The sequence below is a fragment of the Hetaerina americana genome, unplaced genomic scaffold, assembly GCF_022747635.1.
Source record: "Hetaerina americana unplaced genomic scaffold, ioHetAmer1.1.p SCAF_4, whole genome shotgun sequence".
Classification (NCBI taxonomy): domain Eukaryota; kingdom Metazoa; phylum Arthropoda; class Insecta; order Odonata; family Calopterygidae; genus Hetaerina; species Hetaerina americana.
In genome coordinates this window covers 100661015-100679686 of record NW_027286985.1, presented here as the reverse complement: position 1 = coordinate 100679686, position 18672 = coordinate 100661015, and positions in this window count along the sequence as shown.

The following is an 18672-nucleotide window of genomic DNA, read 5'->3' as shown; positions in this document are numbered from 1 at the left end:
TTACGGCAGTGGATTTGTTCGAGGAAATAACTGACTGTTGATATTATAATCAACGCATATAATTACTTCAAGCAACATAATTGCACGTATATAGGAAAAAGTTATCTTAAAGAAACCCCAAAAAGCATTCTAATATCATCTGGTTATAACCTTTACCGTGGAACGAAAACTTGAAAGTAGTAGCTCTTTCACCCTTCCATCTGTCACTTCAAGGGCAGAAATTATCTGTGGCGTGAAGCAAGAAGTACTGCAGCCTCTGTTCTTGATACTTCGTCGGTTCATTTTAAATCGCTGTCTTACGGTTTATTTGGAATATGAGAGTCAGGTTAGTACATTTTTTTGGGTGGGATTCACAACCCCAATGTTGGGGGTTAGAGGCAATTTGTCCTGCCACCACCTCGATTTTCACTTTTAGGATCCGAGTAAACACGAAACCCTTTCCTATTCCGTGCTTCGCTCCCGACGGATTGCTTTTTTCCGACTCCATAAACTCTCCTTCTTTTTCACACATTTCTCAATTTCGTCTTTAGAATTTATCTTCCGTTTCTTCTCCTTCCTCACGCTCCTTACGAATTCATATCTCTCTTATGGGGAATGTCATCCATCCATCCGTTTCTCTTTCCACTCGCATTATTCATTCCTACGTTCTATTTCTCTCTTCTTACAATCATCTGTCATGCCTAATTTCATAGTTATACCATCCACCCGCTCGTATCTTACTCGCCCATCCGCCTGATATATCATCTCACTTTTCCAGCTGATGCGCAATTACATTCGCAATTGATAATCGTGCCCAAAATTGCATGATCTTGTGTGGAACTTGAATTGTAAGACTTTTCTTCATTTTTAGGTAATCATAAAGACTATTGTTTTCCTTTTTTATAATATCCGAGCCACGCAGTGTCTGGAATTCACGCTAGAATTTTCAAAACTTTAAGTCCCAGTGGTTGTTTGTTTTTCTTTGAAGAAAATGGGGAAAATGCGTTTCAGAATCGTTTACTGCAGTGGGTCATTAAATATTCTCATTATAGAGATAAGGTCTTGGTTATTCCATTTTTAATTAATTTTCATGCGCAATAATATTACGAACTCTTTAAGGGGGCTAACATTGGTATTTGAACCAGTTGACAATAATTTCTATTTTTAAGCCTCTCCAAATTCATCATTAAACCATTCAACGGTGTACTAACATCATTATATTAAAGAACCATACTGTTTTTATATTCATCTTCGCAAACTGCAATCTCTATTCTCATATCTGGCGGCCGGCCTTGGTGGCGGTTGGTCCTCGCCTACCAACCCAAAGGTCGCGGGTTCGACTCCCGCCTAGGTGGATTTCCCTCCATCTAGGGCTTGGTTGTATGTGATTGTCTTCAACATAATGTCTGTAATGTAGGGTGAGGTGGAAGAAGGGTCTATTAGTCCCAACCTCGCCCAATAAGTCGATAAATAAATAAATAAATATCTTACCCAAAAGATATTTTGAGTGTAAGTTGAGACCGTTTAATGTATTCATTGCTTGTTTTCGTATTTCTAATGCTCAAATCACTGAAAATGGAGCAGTTTTGGGGATGTTTCCAAGTTTTTTTTTCCTGAGGTTTGCCCTGATAGCTTTGTGTGCAAAGTACTATCATATCAGCAGAAACGAGAAAATTATATTTCAATAAAGTTGGCATCATTTATGTGAAGGCGATCGAAACATCCTCGGGGATAAACAGAGTGATTTTAATAATATTATAATCGTCATTTTGTATGACATATTAGGGTGCAATCAAATACTTAGAATTCTTCATTCAAGCAGTTCTTTATTCAAGCATATGGAATAGTTTTATCTGTCTCGTAGATGTACTACATAATTTAAACAAACGGTATTAATAATTATCTTCAGGAGTAGGAAGTCGATTGTTTTCTCAGAAATGGAAGAAGTAAGGAAGCAAAGAAGACTTATTAGGAAGAAATAGAAAGATAAGCGTTGTTTATGAAGTATTATGTATTGTGTGACTGCCCGATGATTTCTTAGTGGTCTAAACAGGAATTTAAGGATAAAACATTGTCTAATGTATGAATTTAGTTATTCTATTCTAACGAAACAACTGTGCCAACAGGTAAACAAAAAATGCTTAGCCACAATGGTGAACAGCTATATGTGATTTCTCACGTAATAACATAATATCTCACAAATGTCTACCCGTTTATCTTTCAAGCCTGCTAGAAGCAATTTCCAATGTGACAATTAGTAGACCGCCAGAAGAAACCAACTTGGAAAATCGTAGCTCAAAAAGTGTTCTTTCTTACAGGTAGTTATAGGCAATACTTCGTAATTCCGAATCATTTACCTGTTGGAATTTCATTCCATCGGTCAGAGAGATCAGAAGTATCGCAATGGTGGAGAAGTTAAGTTCGGGGGAGGATGCAGAATACATGTTAACCTCGTGCCGGAAACATCGAGAAAGTCGGAAGTTGCATGTTAATATGCCTACTCTGCCCTCTGCATTAATATAAAGCATAAATGCCCATAAACACGTAACTGGTGGTATATGTTAGTAATGAAAAATGATTCACGTTTAAATACGATAGCCACGTGGAATTCGTAGTACATTTTCTTTTTTGACTCCTCGATTCCTCGAGATCAGACTTCAAAAAGATCTTCCATCGGTAAGCATTGAATGCCCATACTTATTCTTTAGTAATACAAGTATGAATTTTAATATTGAAATATTCTATATCGTTCTCAATTTTTGGGTGAAAATAGAAATAATTATCAGAGATTTGTCTTTTATGTATGTCTCCCATTTGCGTGCAAATGTTAATTTCCATGAGGAACTGCTATTTCCGTAGTACCATTAGGCGCCTTCAATGCGTTCGTTTCCATAACGCCAACGGCCCTGCCTCTCGAAATCCTCGATGGTGTTTAATATTTGTTCTTGATTTTTCATAATAGGGTTTTTTTGTTAGAGGCTAGTCTTACATACTTAATGTTCAGAGGTACAATGTAAAGTGGAAATGAAATACACGCACATCTTTGCGTCGTAGCAATTCGAAGACTTGGCTCTTCCCTTTATTCTGTTCAGTCTTTGGGGAATTGATTTCCGGTTTGGCAAATGCCCGTGGCATATTTGATGTGGGTGTTTTAGAAATATAATTGGCGTTGGAATTCATTTCACTTCCCCTAAAGTCATCTTCCAACTTCATCTGCTAATAAGTCAGAACGAATATCCGTAAAACATCGACTTAAAATTCTATAATGATATTAGTCGTACACTTCTTCCCAATTAAACTATTCTTGCGCAGGATTTTACTATATTCCCCATATTTACGATAACCCGCTGTAAACCTAAACAAAGCATTAATTATATTTGATGACAACGTATGCTGTAATTAGGGAACCATAAAATTCGGATATTTGTCGGAAATTCCTAATTGAATTATAAAATAAGTAATTGGCTTTTATTTAGCTCTGCATATAATGCGACATCCCATCAACATTGAGCATCTCGTAGCTATGTTGGATCTAAAAACCGTAGCATTACCAAATTTCTGGGTTTCCCACCAACCCTGTGTGCTAACTAAAATCCTTTTCTTTTGCACATTTTCCTGGCCAAATGTAAGTGGAAAGAGAAGGCGTAGACTGTTAGGTATGATGATATCAACATGGTGTTCTATATTTGGTTGAATTTTACTAGGGACACATAGAGAATTAAAAATCGCCAGAAAAATTCAGGATTAATAATAGTCGTCGATATGAGGGTGTAGACAGAATAGTGGGGTTGAACGATGCTGTTGAGATTCAATACTGTCGTTATATTCTATATTTGATCTGGTTGCTATGCGATATGGAAGAAATTTTCGATCGCTTCAAATACTGATATTTGTTATACTTCATACATGAAATTGTTAGATTCAAAATGCAATGTGGACTATATTTTGACCTTTTATGATACTACTTCGTATACTCGATGTTATTAGTTACAAATAAATTTTTCCTATTCGAAATATCACCTTCTTCCTTAACAGAAAATGTACGTATTTTTTAAAAGTAAAACAGCTATTCCACATTATTTCCGCCTATTGGGCGAAAATAGGAATAACTCGTTATCGTCAATGCTGTAAATAATTTTTTCTCCGTCGAAATATCGCCGCTGCCTGAAATTCGAGAATAATTATGTGGCACCCGCTCTGCAATATGGGATGGGCGTAGGGTTGAAAAAATTTGAGGGCTACAATAGCCGGAACAGAATTCGGGATGTTCGATGGACGGGCTTTGGCTTGGGACGGCGTCTTATGTCAGTTTTGTAATTGCAAACGCAAATATGGCATATCCAAGTCCCGAGGACTCGCCCCAATTATAGCACGTGTCGTGCGGCCAATGTTAGCGTATGGTAAATGGGTCACGTTGGACTACTAGTCACGTTTAATGGGGCGTGGTGTGCGCCCCATTTAGAGCGGCGAAGCACATGACGTGAAGTATCCCAGGCTGTGTGTGTGTGAAGCGAAGGCGAGTCTTGGGCTGAATGAGTGCCCCGGATTCTTTTGACCCTGGTGGATGTTGGTATATCCACCACCATAACTCGCCGACCGAGCATGGAGCGTTACATTTGATGACTTTAATCTGCATTCGAGATAATCCACGAGCGGCTATGTGCATCCATAATATTCCGCGCTCTCTTTCCCTCTGAGACACCAAGTGGGGCATGACCACCGCTACCTGGTGATCGCATTCATCGCCGACCAAGACTGGGAATGAACTTCCGGGCGGAAGGTCGAGATCGTCGCCTTTAACTGCGGCAGCATTAATCCCTCCTTCCGCTTTATATCCCACGCGATCGTTCTTTTCCGTCTTCCTCGCCCTCATCCCCTCGTCTGCTCCCTTGCGCCCTTCGCCACGGACAAGGGCCGCATGGGAAAGTGTTCGTCACGGCTTCCGCAGCGACGTGTGCTCCATTTGGAGTGGGCAGCGTCCCAAGAGGTCCACGACAGCGCTTCCTTGTCTCACGAATTACAGATTTCCATAAATATCGCTAAGAACTGCATTATCGGTGCATACAGGTCACATTTCAAAGCTCAAATAACGTTGGTTATCCTCCGTTCTCTTTGTGGATGGCAGAATGTGTATGTCTCATGTCAGACACACATCACACTATTAATCTGTGGGAAGCGTCCCCATTGGAAAATAAGAGGTACAATTTAGTTATGTTCCTAGTCGGACATATCGGTGACCTCAATCACTGTTCTTTCGAGAGTGTCAATCGTGACTCAATTGCCCTCGATTAATAGTAGTTGCCTGGCAGATGAATCCAAATCTATTTTCGAAGTACGCGTTTTTCGGCATTTTTTACATTTAATTCTTAATTCACGAGAATTAACTGCTCCAGAATGGGGGAATCAGCTAACGAATGCTGCTGGCAGCTTTTTTAACCGTTAAGTGATTTGCATCAATCCTAATTGATATCTCAGTCACACCAATCGTTATCGTAGAAAGAGGAGATGGTATTGGTTTTAACATGTCGTTCACGGATGGTGAATGACATTATCCATGACCTATCAGAAAGATATGCCATCTACACGCATGTCCATCATGAAATGTCAGGAGAACTGCGATTGCCGAGAGGTTTCATATCATGCATGAACGGCTGAAATTGCACCTTCGTTCTTCTCTCTGACCCATTTAACAGCGTCTATTGGCTCAGGTGTGTTCAATAAATAATATATATATATATATATATATATATATATATATATATATATATATATATATATATATATATATATATATATATATATATATATATATATACATACACATATATTCATTATTTCTTAACCGTAACCGCATAAACAAAATATTTTTGTTACTTTAAAATTAAGCATTAGTCTATTATTTGGATTTGGTTCCTCTTCACAAACTACCTAGTCGTTGTGAAGCTTTTAACGTTGGTTGATCGTTGATTACGTGGGAAGTTACAATGTAAGGTATGTCCAATAATTACGAGATTTTGAGTAATTTGGAAATAATTTTTTATTGGTCAATATCAATGTTATCCCCTTCGAATTATTCCCGATTAGATATTATACACTAATGCCTGAGCTTTTTACAATGCCTGAAGCACTTCTGAAACTCGACCTTTGGTTTAGCTTTTAGCTCTTTCAGTGATGCGTTTTTAATCTCCCCTATGCTCGTTAAACGACGGCTATTTAAGGCTCTCTGTATTTTAGGGAACGGAAAAAAACACACGTGGCCATTTCTGGCGATTATGGAGGCTGGGAACTCATTGCAGTGATGTTTTTGGCCAAAAATTCACGAATAAGTAGTGAGCAGGGGCATTATTGTAGTGGTGTAAAGGCCATGGATTGTTGCGCAACAAATATGTGCGGTTTTTACACTGGTTCACGCAAGTGGCGTCAAACTTGTACGTGGTGCTCTCTTCCATGATCGTTTGACCTTTTGGCAAGAACTCATGGTGTGTGCACTATGTAGAATAACAAAGTTCCCGTTACTTTTTGAACACCCTTTGTAATTCGATTGTTCACGACCCTTTGAGTATTTGTGTATGAATAGTCGTTTATATTATTTTAAATTTTGTCGATGTAATAAAGCACCGTATATTCCCAATTAACCTGTTATAAATATAGTGTTATTATAACGAATGAATGAATGAAGGAAGTGCCTTCAAACTTTATTTGCGTTAAAGCGTAAACACTGAAATAAAAATAGAAGAGGAGAGAAAGATAAACTTGCTAGAGGCCTCGTTGTTTTTAAGGAAGTTAGACGATTCCAAATGTAAGTCTCGACCTATCGTAATGTGTTCGAAGTTCGTCGCCATTGCCTATTGAAGTATACTACCACTTTGAACGGGGATACCTCCTAGAGAATGAGACATTCAAATTCTCACACCCATTAGAGATAGTAGCATATTTCAGGGGTTCTGCGCCTACTTGTTTAAAATACTATTGTAATTATTTTCTATCAATATTTTGAGAAACACCTCAATGTTAATGCAGTGCTCCACGAATTATCACTAGGGCTTGTGGCAGGGGATGTCGGGACTTCAATCGATAAAAAAATCTAGAGAGGGATACCTATAAATGGAGAGATTTAAGGTTAATGTGCTGTAAGTGTAAGCATATTTTATTGTACTCGTTTAGTTACGGTGGAAGAAAGCATTTTTAAATCATAGTCTCTGACTGTAATTATTCCATTATTGTATACTTGCTAATGAGGTTTGTGATGTTTTTTTGCCCATGACGAAATTCTAGTACTATCCTCCCGCTGCCGTTGTGATAGGCTTGCTTGAACCATCATTCTGCAAAGACTTTCATTCCATATTCAAGTGCAGGTTCGCACGCACCGGTCCGTATACATGTATCTCTCTATATCACTCTTCGATTCTACGAACATTTTTTTTGGTTGGGTTAGAGAAAATCAATGATTCTTCGTATCGTTTATTCGGCGGGAGTGCAACTAGCTAAAAATGCGTGTCTTCTTCACTTCCCTATTCGCTGTACTTTTTAATTCCTCCGCGTAAAGTATGGGTCTTCTCTTTAGCTCTCTCCCTTTTTGGTTTAATGGCTGGTATTTTAACTTGAACTGGTACTTTAACTCTGGTATTTTTACTTAAACAGAGTCACTCTTTTATATCCTCGGAAATGCATTATTGTTGACAGCTTTCGGTGATTGACCCTGTAAAGAAATGAAACTTCGAACGTCTTTTGCGTTATGCCACACACCCCTTTCAAATATGCACATGTGAATACGCTGTAAAAACCCCTTAAAAGTATTTCGCGAACAGCATGGACCACTTTGTTTTCTCTCAAAGTCCATCATTCTCGGGGAGAAGTCTCATGCTTTGTTTTAAGAATTTATATCATTTTCGTGCCGGTTTTTAGCGGGAGGGGGCTGGGAGGCGCGAGATTTTGTATTTCGCGAAATGGATCCATAAGAGAGCGAAAAAGTCGTTCCAGCAACCGTTCAATAGTTTTAATGGCATGGTTACGACCAATTCGTATCCATCTCCGTCTAGAGACGAAGAAATCCTCAAGATTTCACTCAGAGTTCGGGATAATACGCCATTATTGGAAAAATATTTTTTCCCTTTTAAAAGGCCAGAGGGCGATCCTTAAAATGAATGATTTACTCGGGGGAATGGATCCACGGGGGATGAAGAAGGGGGGGTTTCCGTTAGAAGGAGTGTGGTTTAATAAGGGGGGTTAGGGTCCGAAGAGGTGATGACCGCTTCACTGCGCCCACAGCTCGCCTCTTGGGGTAAATGAAGCCGTTTAATTCCCGGAGCAACTCGTCGCATCTTAACCGTCTCCCCGGTTTGGGCGCGCCGTCAGTGGACTCGGCGCACTGACGAAGTTGAGATCAGCGTGTACTTGCCCTTCTGCCTTCGTCCCGTGATGAACGTGCACCCCGTCGACCACCAAAGGAGATATTTTGTACTTCTGATCTCCCGCATGGATTCAATTTGCGTGCCACGTTCTCTGACTTCAGCTGCCGAGAGGGCGATTCCGATTTTGGTTCTGTGTAATTTCGAGCAGCTATTGTTACTTGCCAATTAAAACGCTGGCATCGGGAGGCTACTCATTTATGACGGTCCCTGAAAACTATTGCAAATCATTATCTGCCGCCGGAAACTTTTCCCACGCTACATGTTTCAATTTATCGTGCTTTCTGCCCTCTCTCACTATTTTGCCGTGCCAAAATTCACCAGACTGTCTTTTCATTGCCCATTTCCACAAAATATGTCCATTTGTCACGGTCTTTGCTTCTCACTATCTCCTTCTGATCCCTTCGAGTAAAACTTGAGAATTTCTTTCTTCAGAACAATAAGGAAAACTTAATCAATATTATATTCATATTTTCCTTATTCTCCTTATATTTTCATCATATTTCTTGATTCCCGTTTTCAAAATTCTCTCTTCCAAGTACATCTTTCAATCTCAATTATCATTTTTCGGAGGATTATTATTCCGACTCCCATGTATTTTAACTTTGAGGTGGTGGAAGAGCTTACGCGCTCTAATGACCTCTTAAAATAATGCTGCCGGAGGAAATGATGTTTGCACAAGGCAGGGTAATTGGGTCACCCATACACGACTCGTTATCAGCCTGACGAAAGGTAGTCCGCGCAGTGTCTATTCCTCAGTAATGCAGCTGCAAAAGCGTCTGACCCCAGTGGGGCGGCATTTGAGTTACGGTGTCACGTTAAAAACACTATTGAGGAAGGACATGGGAAACGACCTGAATTAAATATCCCATGCTTCTATGATTTAGTACATTGACCAGGGTGTGATTCCGGGCGACTACGTGCCCGGCCACCGGAGAGGTAGGGCCTCCGCGTCGTATTCTCAAGAAATCCTTTCAAAGCGAAATCGGAATCAACAGTACAGAGGATCAAAGTTGGAATACCAAATGAAAAACGTTGAACTATATATACATTCTTTTGGCCGCTTGTGAACATCCAGAAGCTACCGCAACGGGTAGCTTTCTGAAAACAATGATATAAATTCTTTATCGGTCTTTATGATGTTCATTTTCCGCGCCCATCATCTATTCACTCTTTCTAAATGGTTCCAATCCTAGCTTCAAAGAAGTCAAGTTGCTACGCAATTATACTCAATCATAGTTGATACTCAATAAATGCTAATTTCGAGAACTGTTTAACTATGTAATAATAATGTAATTTTGAATTAAGGTTTCCTTCATATTATTAATTTTATTTGCCAGAAAATTGAGTAAAATATTATTGTAGAAACGTTGACCCAATTCTTACATATTATTCCTGTTTAACAGTGCTCTAATTGCTACGCCACAGATAAAAATCGTATTATTTGATATTCTAACTGATAGATGATTTTAAGGCACCCACGCATTCATAAGAGGTTTCTGTTCATGTTTGTGGTATATATTTTTGCGCAGAGTATTTTTAGGTGTGCCGTAAATAATTTTATAAGTTATAAAGTACTTCATTGATTTTGAAAATCGAGATTTCTGGTTTGTGAAAAAGATCGGGAATCAACATAAGCACAATATCCCGCATATTCTGCCTCATCTTTTTAAGTAATGTGCAAAAAAAGAAAATCTTTACGTCTCGGAAGCTGCAACAGCGATACTTTGTGTTCTGATACAGGTTGTGTTGATAAATCATCATATGAAAAGGTCCCTGCTCTTTTGCGAAATTGGCTCTTTAGTAGGGATGATTTAGCGTCTGGTTCTCTAATGCTATTAATAATTGGCGCCGTACAAAAGCGGTTCACTAAAAATGACTGTGAAAGAAGAAAACTTAATTTAAATGTGAATATCATAAAGTTAAAATGAGATAAAATTGTGATGGAGAGTACAGAGACTTAAGTAAGGGGAATACTAATAATGAAGGGATCCTGAAATAATAATATTGGTATGTGAAATCTTTAAAATTGAATAAAATATATCATGTGCTAATACCTCTAGTTGTATGTTGAGTTAAATTGTAGTTCAAACTGCATAGGGCGTGTCTATATCTATTGGTGAATTTATCGATTTTCCTCAATTTCATTGTATAAGTTCACGTTTTATTCTGAACTGCCATTGCCCTGAAAACCATGGAATGTAATTTAAACGTCTCAAAATGCATTTTTTCTGTTTCATTACGTCAATTATTAAAAAATGAGGTATGTGTAAAATACATGGATCATGTAGAACCTTGTGGTTTTCAGTAGTGAGGCACGATTTTATGTTACTATTGGAGATCTGTTATTTTCAATTTTCAAAGGGTCTGAAAAAAATTATTTATTGATCGTTATATCTCTTGGTGTATCCAAAAACTTGGAGTTTAAATTATTTTTATATTAAAAATATTTAAAACAAAGTTTACATAATAATTCTCCATTCCAATCTTTATCGCTGCACGGACGTCATCAGCGCTCCATTATCCTATTTTACTCCCACCTATCAAGTTCCCATAAGAAAACTTTTTAATGCAATTCCCGCTCTTATCCATTTTCAGAGTTCTCGAATGTTTCTTCTCTAATTAAAAATTTTTAAGTACCACTAATTGCCTTCCATGTTTCAATCCTCGATGATTGATTGAATGTAAAGATTTTGAAAATTGAAATATCTCATCTTTCCTCACTCCAGAAAGGGCAGTGACTTTTTCTCATTGGTGCAATTTCGTCCCAACCGTTTGCCTCCCCCACTAGTAGCCATCCACCACCCTAGTGCAAGTACTTTACAACGCGTCAATTTCGGCCTAGTGCACAGTCCTTCCCCGTCGCAAAAAACTCATGAATATATGGTTTTAATATCTTTCCCTTAGTTAATGACCCCCGAGCGTCATAAATCATGCCCGATATGACAGGGCATTTTCTTGTAATTAATTTCGGTCGTCAAAGCCCGAGTAATATCTGATGAAGTCTTTGCTGAAAACTTCTCGGTCGAAGTCGCGATTGAATACTTTATATCGCTGGATAGGACTAGAACCAGAATTATCGGATGATGAGGCGTGATAGATAGTGTTTGTGGGGGAGGGGATTTTTGGGATATAATTAATGGCGTCAGTTGGCGAATGCCATTTGCAGTTTTTCATGTTGATTTGCTCGCGAGGAGGTGGAAGTGCTTCGTATGTCCTCGGCGGTCTCTGGTGTCCCTGGATTTGAATTGAAATATCTCGTTAAACCGACTTCCGCGGAAGGGAGCGCATGTCCCGTCGGTGACGTTTCGCGTTCGAATGCTTCGTGGAGTGTCGATACGGCCACGATGACTTGTCTTTCTCCGATTCGCGCGTGCGTCCGCCGCTAATGAAACAATCGAGAGCATAGTCCGCGATGGTGCGAGGTGCTCCTGTTTCACACGGGGAGGTTTGACGTGGAGGCACCGCGTGGCGTGTGGTTCCTGCGTTGGAACGGGCCATAGGATGTGGGAGTGGGACGATGATTGGTGTGGACATGTGAAAGTAGGACACCGGTGGGTCCACGGGTGTTTGGTGGGGCGGAGTGGGTTGGGAGGCGGTGTGTAGGGATGGTCATGGAAGCAGCATGATCCTCCCTCCTGGTGTGTCCGACCTTTATTCTGTTTCGATTTGGGCCGCAGTACCCGTCAATCGAATTTCCGTCCATTGGTAAATATTGAACGAGAGCGCGCCGGAGGATCCGTTATCGGCAGGAAGGAGGGGATAGGTTGCTCCCCAAGGGCCCTTTGCAACTATTGGCACATGGTGTGTGTCACGTTTTTCGGGAAACTCTTGCGCGCTAGAAGCGTGAAACACGTACCGTTTGCAAGACCCACAACGTATGCGAAAAATCCATTCAAGTGTTACGTGATGCATATTGAACCGATTAAAAAAAATTTTCGTCTGTTAAAATTTTCTTATATCTTTGGAAAATTGTGTCTTTCCAGTAAATATAACTAATTCGTATTCGTGATAAAATTTTACTGTGATGACACCATTCAAAATGTATCTTTAAGGTTGTTCCGCGTATGTAATGTTTAAAAAAAGATTTAAAAAAATAAAATACTTAAGAGTTCATCGAGTCTATTCATGTAATTAATTTTGTAGAGCCAATGTTAGAATGCAAGAAAATATATTTCATATTGAATTTGGCAACTAATTGAAGGTCTAGAAATTGACATTTATTTCTTTTTATTCTTATAAAGAACTACCGATAAGAAACTAGGAAAATCGTGACCTTTAGCCCATTTTATGACGAAATAGTGTTTGTGACAAAATTTAATGTCGAAATTATAACGAGAATTCTTGATTGTCTAGTATCTGCATTTAAAAATTCTTTGCATCCATTTTCCATGCAGTCAATGGTGATCCATAATGCTAACGATGACGCCAGATAAATGCATTCATAGGTATTAGTCGACGACAGAATTTAAACGATTTTGCACCCCTGGTTATGCCTCTTTTGTCAAATAGTATCTTAGTTAAAATGAAATTTTTTTATTGATGCTTAGAATTCTTTGATTTTTATTTTCTAGAAATATTTCCTATGATGGAGATTATTGATTGGTGATAAATCGGCGATGACTCGGAAAATTGCGGTATCGCGTGTTTATCAACGTAGAAAATTGTATTTATGTTCATTCCCTAAGTTTTTGGCACTTCCTTTGGATATTTTTGGTGCTTCAATAAACGTTAAATACTATAGACAGGGGACAGCAGTGTTTATTACTTGCTCGGGTTTAAAGAGAGTAAATGTAATACATTTTTATTTGGGCTCCATTACCGGGATACTAATATTGTTCCGTATTTTTTAACAAGGTTGAGTTTTCATTAAATTTGAATTTAAAACTATTATTTTTCAAGTATTCATAAAGCATAAACCCAATGGGTGCATAAAATGAAGATAATAAAAATGTGAACATATTTAGAAGTAATATTTGAAAAACCTTTACGTTATCTTCAAAATATGGATGGCATATATCTAGATATTTTAGTATTACCCGCGCAGTGCGACCTACAGTTTTTATAGCGTAAGAAATTTGATGAATCAAAATATGTCCAGACTAAAGCTTTAAGATAGAAGTTAATTTCGAAAGCGAAAAGATTTTTTTATTCAGGAGCATAGTGCTCAAAATAATTTAAAACTTTTGGTATTCAGACTAAGTGCATCGACGTACCAACTTTCTCCCTTTCTTGTGTCCGACTCAACCTAGTTCCATCATCCCTCGCAGAAACGTAACTTTTGCTTTCGGATTAAGTTATTAATTGACTAAAATAATGAAATAATTCATTGAATGAAAAAACACTTCGTAACATGTTGCACAATTTATTATAATGATCCCAAATCGATTTAATTATGACGCATCATCATCGAGAGATTGCAATTTCACATTAGTATTTATAGTCTTATGATATTTATGAGCATCAAAACGGCCAAATTATTCATTTAAATTGCCTGGAATATCAGAGATGTTTTATATTTGTTGTTCTGAGAATCCTTCCAAGTTAACACGACTACCATTAATTCTCTACGTCTCCATGTTGTTCTCGATGCAGGTTTTGATTTTATTGACTTTGAAATCAAATAAAATGTGTATTGCGAATGGAAAATGCCGTTCCTGAAATAAGCCATGCTGGTTTTTTGTAATACTTTAACATTTGCTATTGCTGCCATGGTTACGATAGGGAGAAACTGTACACAAATCATTAAACGTTGGTACCTTTTAATTGAGGAACAGCAGTTCAATCGTCAAGGAAACGGAGAAACACATTAAATTCAATAAATTCAGTCAAAATAGTAATGAATATGGACGTAAATATTCCGTAAAGGAGTGAAACGTATCGTAAAAATAAAACCATTTGTCGTAATATGCTTCTTCAAAATTTCAATTTAAACTTCAAGGGTTTTGTATTCTAATTTTCTAATTTGATTACACCACTACTTCGCTTCATTCCATCATAATGATATCCAGAATCCAGTTGGCCGAAACCTTTTTTTACGTAAATTTTTCGAAAACACCGCAGTGATTCTCTGCCTGGCCCATCTCATTTGTACTCTTTAATGTAGTGATGGTGGGCGACTGTGGAGGTGAAGAGTGTTAGGTGGTCACTGCAGTGGTCTAACGTTCCAGTGATCGGACGCCCTTCGCCGCGTGTCGTGTCGCATAGTCGCCGAGCACCGGGGGGGGGGGGGCTTTCTTTTTTCCCAACCAGGCACTACGTGTCTGACTTATCGCAATACGCGGCTAGGATAATCTCCCTTCCTCCGACACGTAAACATGAAAGTTCACGTCCATCAACCGCTCCATACTCCTCCATTTGCGGATCGGATTAAAAGCTGGCCGCAGATCTGAACAGTTACATTACCCTGTTGATTTCGACGCAGGGGAGTGTGGAGATTTCAAGGTTCCTGACACTTTGTAAAATGAGTCACCCTAGAAAAAATAAGCCCGGGTTCTCAAATCCTCGGGTCTAGTGGGCAAATCTCTCTTTACTTTTGCACTAATATTTTTTCACATAAGCGTCGAGATTTCACCGCGCGGATTCTTTTGTTTTCCCCGCCTGAAAAACACATATCACCCAAGGCCCAAGTCGGTTACCCTCAATTTCTTCTTCACAAATGCCTACTAAGAACTCTTTTGCTTGCTTCTGGTTATCATTAAGACCTCCGCAAAGGTTATCATTAAAAATAGAATCAGCACAAGGTCCAATTATTCTGAACAAATGACGAATTAGCTTTCACACCCATACGGAATAAAATTCTCCGTATTCCATCGTGGGATTTTCCGGTTACGTAGGATTCAAGCGTATATGTAAACAAAATTTAGACGCCAATGTTTTTGACATATAAATATCAAAATGACAGAAACATATACGTTTTCATCTGATTTATTATTTACGAACGCCTAGTAGCTATGTTTCCTCTCATATATGTATTTAAAATCTTGGCCTAATACCCACTAGCTCACGCCCATTTGGCGACTGGAAAGGGCGTGACGTTGATGTGGAAGCCTGCCTTCCTGTGATTAGCACTTGAACATCCTCGCGCGTATGTCATCGAGGCCGAAAGGGTGACGGGTGAGCATGCCTTCCCTACACGTTCATCGGCAAACACAAATGGAACAACCAGCTGCATCCTTTGGTGATGAAAGGTGCGCTCGAGGTATTTCTGCACGGCTGCTAATATTGTCAAGCTCACCCACCGCAAACTGCGGCTCTTGGTTTGAAAAAGAGATTTATGTATACATTTAAATTTAGGAGGAGATGGTACGTTACAAGAACCGAATGGCAATGCCGGTATGTCTTTTTGCATACATTACGAAGAACTGCTTCTTTATTCTTCTTTTTAAGCCATTATTGAGAAAAATGTTTACACTCCTTAGAGTCGTTCATGTGTGCTCTTAAAAAAGCAAATTTATTTTATTCTCTCAGAAGTAAGTTTGGACAGTTTTTAAAGGTTTTTATGTAAATTTTTGACCTGCTCCAGTCTAAATTCTTGCTTCTCCTAAACTATTTTCTTCCCAAGTTCTTCACACTTCCTACATGCATGCTTCTTAAACATGCAGTTAAAACGAATATTCTACCAAAATTGTACCATGTAATCTTTCATTGTTTTACATTTATGCTTAACATTGTCCCCTATTTATTTTTTATAAGATCATTATTTTTTAATTAATCAGTTAAAAAACATTAAATACATTTTAAAAATAATTTAATATTTAATAGATATTTTTTGATTAAAATTTTTAAACTCATTCTTCATATCCAACTTATTCCTTGCACTTGGCACATAGATTATTTTTTTTACAAAAACATTACATTGTCCTAATATAATTGCTATTTCTGTAGGTTTTTTCTCAATCACAATCAATTATTTCATTTGAGGTTACTTCACAACTAAAAGTATAACAGTTACTTTTCTGACATACCCTTCGAACCAAGATTTTCGATTGTGCAAGTTTTTGTGTATACCTTTAATTGCAGAATAACTATAATATTGAAAACCTGAAATATAATGAGCTACATTTTCTTCCAATAGTTTCACGATCCCCAGCTTCCAAAAATGCTGCCTTTCTCGGTCGCTTTTTTCTTGATTTCATTGAGGAAACTTTTACTAAATAATTAATAGCCATTGAAAGCAACTCCATCAACCAGAGATGTCACCTACTTGTTGATGCATTTATTGAGAACCCCCTAGCAGTGTAGTCAATAGTTGGAAATTACAGGGTTCGTCCGGAAAATAAGTGTACTGAGCTCAGGAAAAAAAATTTATTACACTTTTACATATCTTAAGCTAATATTCCTCAAAATAGGACCCTTGTGAGTCGATACACTTGTTCCAGCGGCGTTCCCATTCCTGGAACGCTCCCGCGAAGGCATCATCGGGAACCTCTCGAAGACTCGTCGTCGACCTCTTCTCTGCCCTCCACGAACATCTTGTGCCACCGAAAGATCATGTTTCTGGACATGGCTGACTCCCCGTAAGCCTGGTTAATCATACCGACAGTTTCGGTAGACGATTTCCCAAGCTTTACCGCAAATTTGATGGAATAACGCTGCTCCAAAAACTTCGGCATCGCGTTCCGTGACGTGGGTCGAGCGTGGAGGTTCGCGTTAACAGAGCTCCTCACTACACCACAGCTCAGAGCCGACTGCCTTTTTCAGCGTCGCTTGCCAACATACCCCCCTCCAATCGCAGCCCGTCAGAGTGGTGCTGAGCGCGCCTGGAGCGGCGCGCCCAGGCCAGGAGTCAGTACACTTATTTTCCGGACGAACCCTGTATCAGTCTATTTATTTTTAACCTTGTATTTTTTTATTGTTGGGCCTATTTTCCCCCTAAACATATCAAAAGCATGCAACATGTTTCACCCACTATGCTTTGTTTCTCTTTAAAATTTAACGCGGTAATGTTAATTCTTGAGAGTCGAATTACTTTGTGTATTTTGTGGGTTATTTTATCCCATACCGAACGCATTTGTCCTGTGCTTCACGGAGCAACTTGAGTCTCTCGGTTGTTTGACCAAATAGTCCTTGAATCTATTCATATCTAAGTGATTAACTCTTAACAGACTATAGAACCGGGCTAACGTCCAGGAAGATCGACGGAGGAAGTCCTTTTCGTCCAACCCTCTTCTGATCTTTCCTTCCTCCGATATTTATCGGTCTCTTCGTGTTAGCCTCCGCCCACACCTAAGTAAACTGAGCAGCCGACAAGAGTTCGCACTTTGCAGCGTCGTATTCTCAGACATTATCCTCCTGGGAGTCAGTGAAGTAGCTTAAGTAGTGTGTCCCCACCCGCAATGGATTTGCCAGAGGTTCCTCTCATGTAAGCGGGAAGACTATTAATAATGTAGAATTAGTTGTTAGCCCATGTAGTGATAATGAAAGCGGTTAATTGACCAAGTATTATTTTTATGTTAGAGGTGATTATAATTTGATTTTCAATTGCAAGAATTTATCTAGAAATACCTTGCCCGATAGACAAAGAAATGTGAAATGGTTGCATCGACCGATAAAGAGGCGCAAATGAAGACAAATAAATGAAGATAAATATATAATTAAAGATCCGTTTATGACGTATATTTGGTGTTGTAATGGTTCAAGTAAATTTTTTTCTTGGCTCTATTTTCTTTTTCACTTCCTTGAGTTAAACTCATTTCAACTCCAAAGGCCTCTTCTCTGTTCTATCTCATTCCTCAAAGTCCTCTTATCCATAGCGTTCTGTAATATCCCAATATATCTCGATTACTCGTGCATTTGGATTCTGATTTCCATTCCGATGCCTGATCCATTCAAACTTTAAGTCCGATTCGAATTTCATAACCAATCTTCTCTCACCGTATCTAGAACTTTTTCCGATGAATTTCTCCCTCCCTGTAGTTTTATCCATGTTCCACTGAAATAGGCAGAATCATAAGCCTCCAGTCCAAGCTTATGCTCATTCCGCAGAGACCGATTTTTGGAGCATTGCAAATATAAACCCCTTTCTTTATCTTTCAACAATATTTTATTTATGTTTTTACTTTTTGGAAAGCGTTTATTTCTATTTCGATGAAAGCGCAATAAAAATGCATATGGGATGGAATTCCATCGCAAAAGAGGCGTATTGAATGTATTTGTAAAGTAATAATAAACCTGCGTTTCCCCAATAACTACATTAAATCAATTTTCATTGCTGCATATCTCCAACCGCCGTCCTGCTGGACAGTTCATTCATATAAAAAGATACATTCTATTCCCTCGGCCG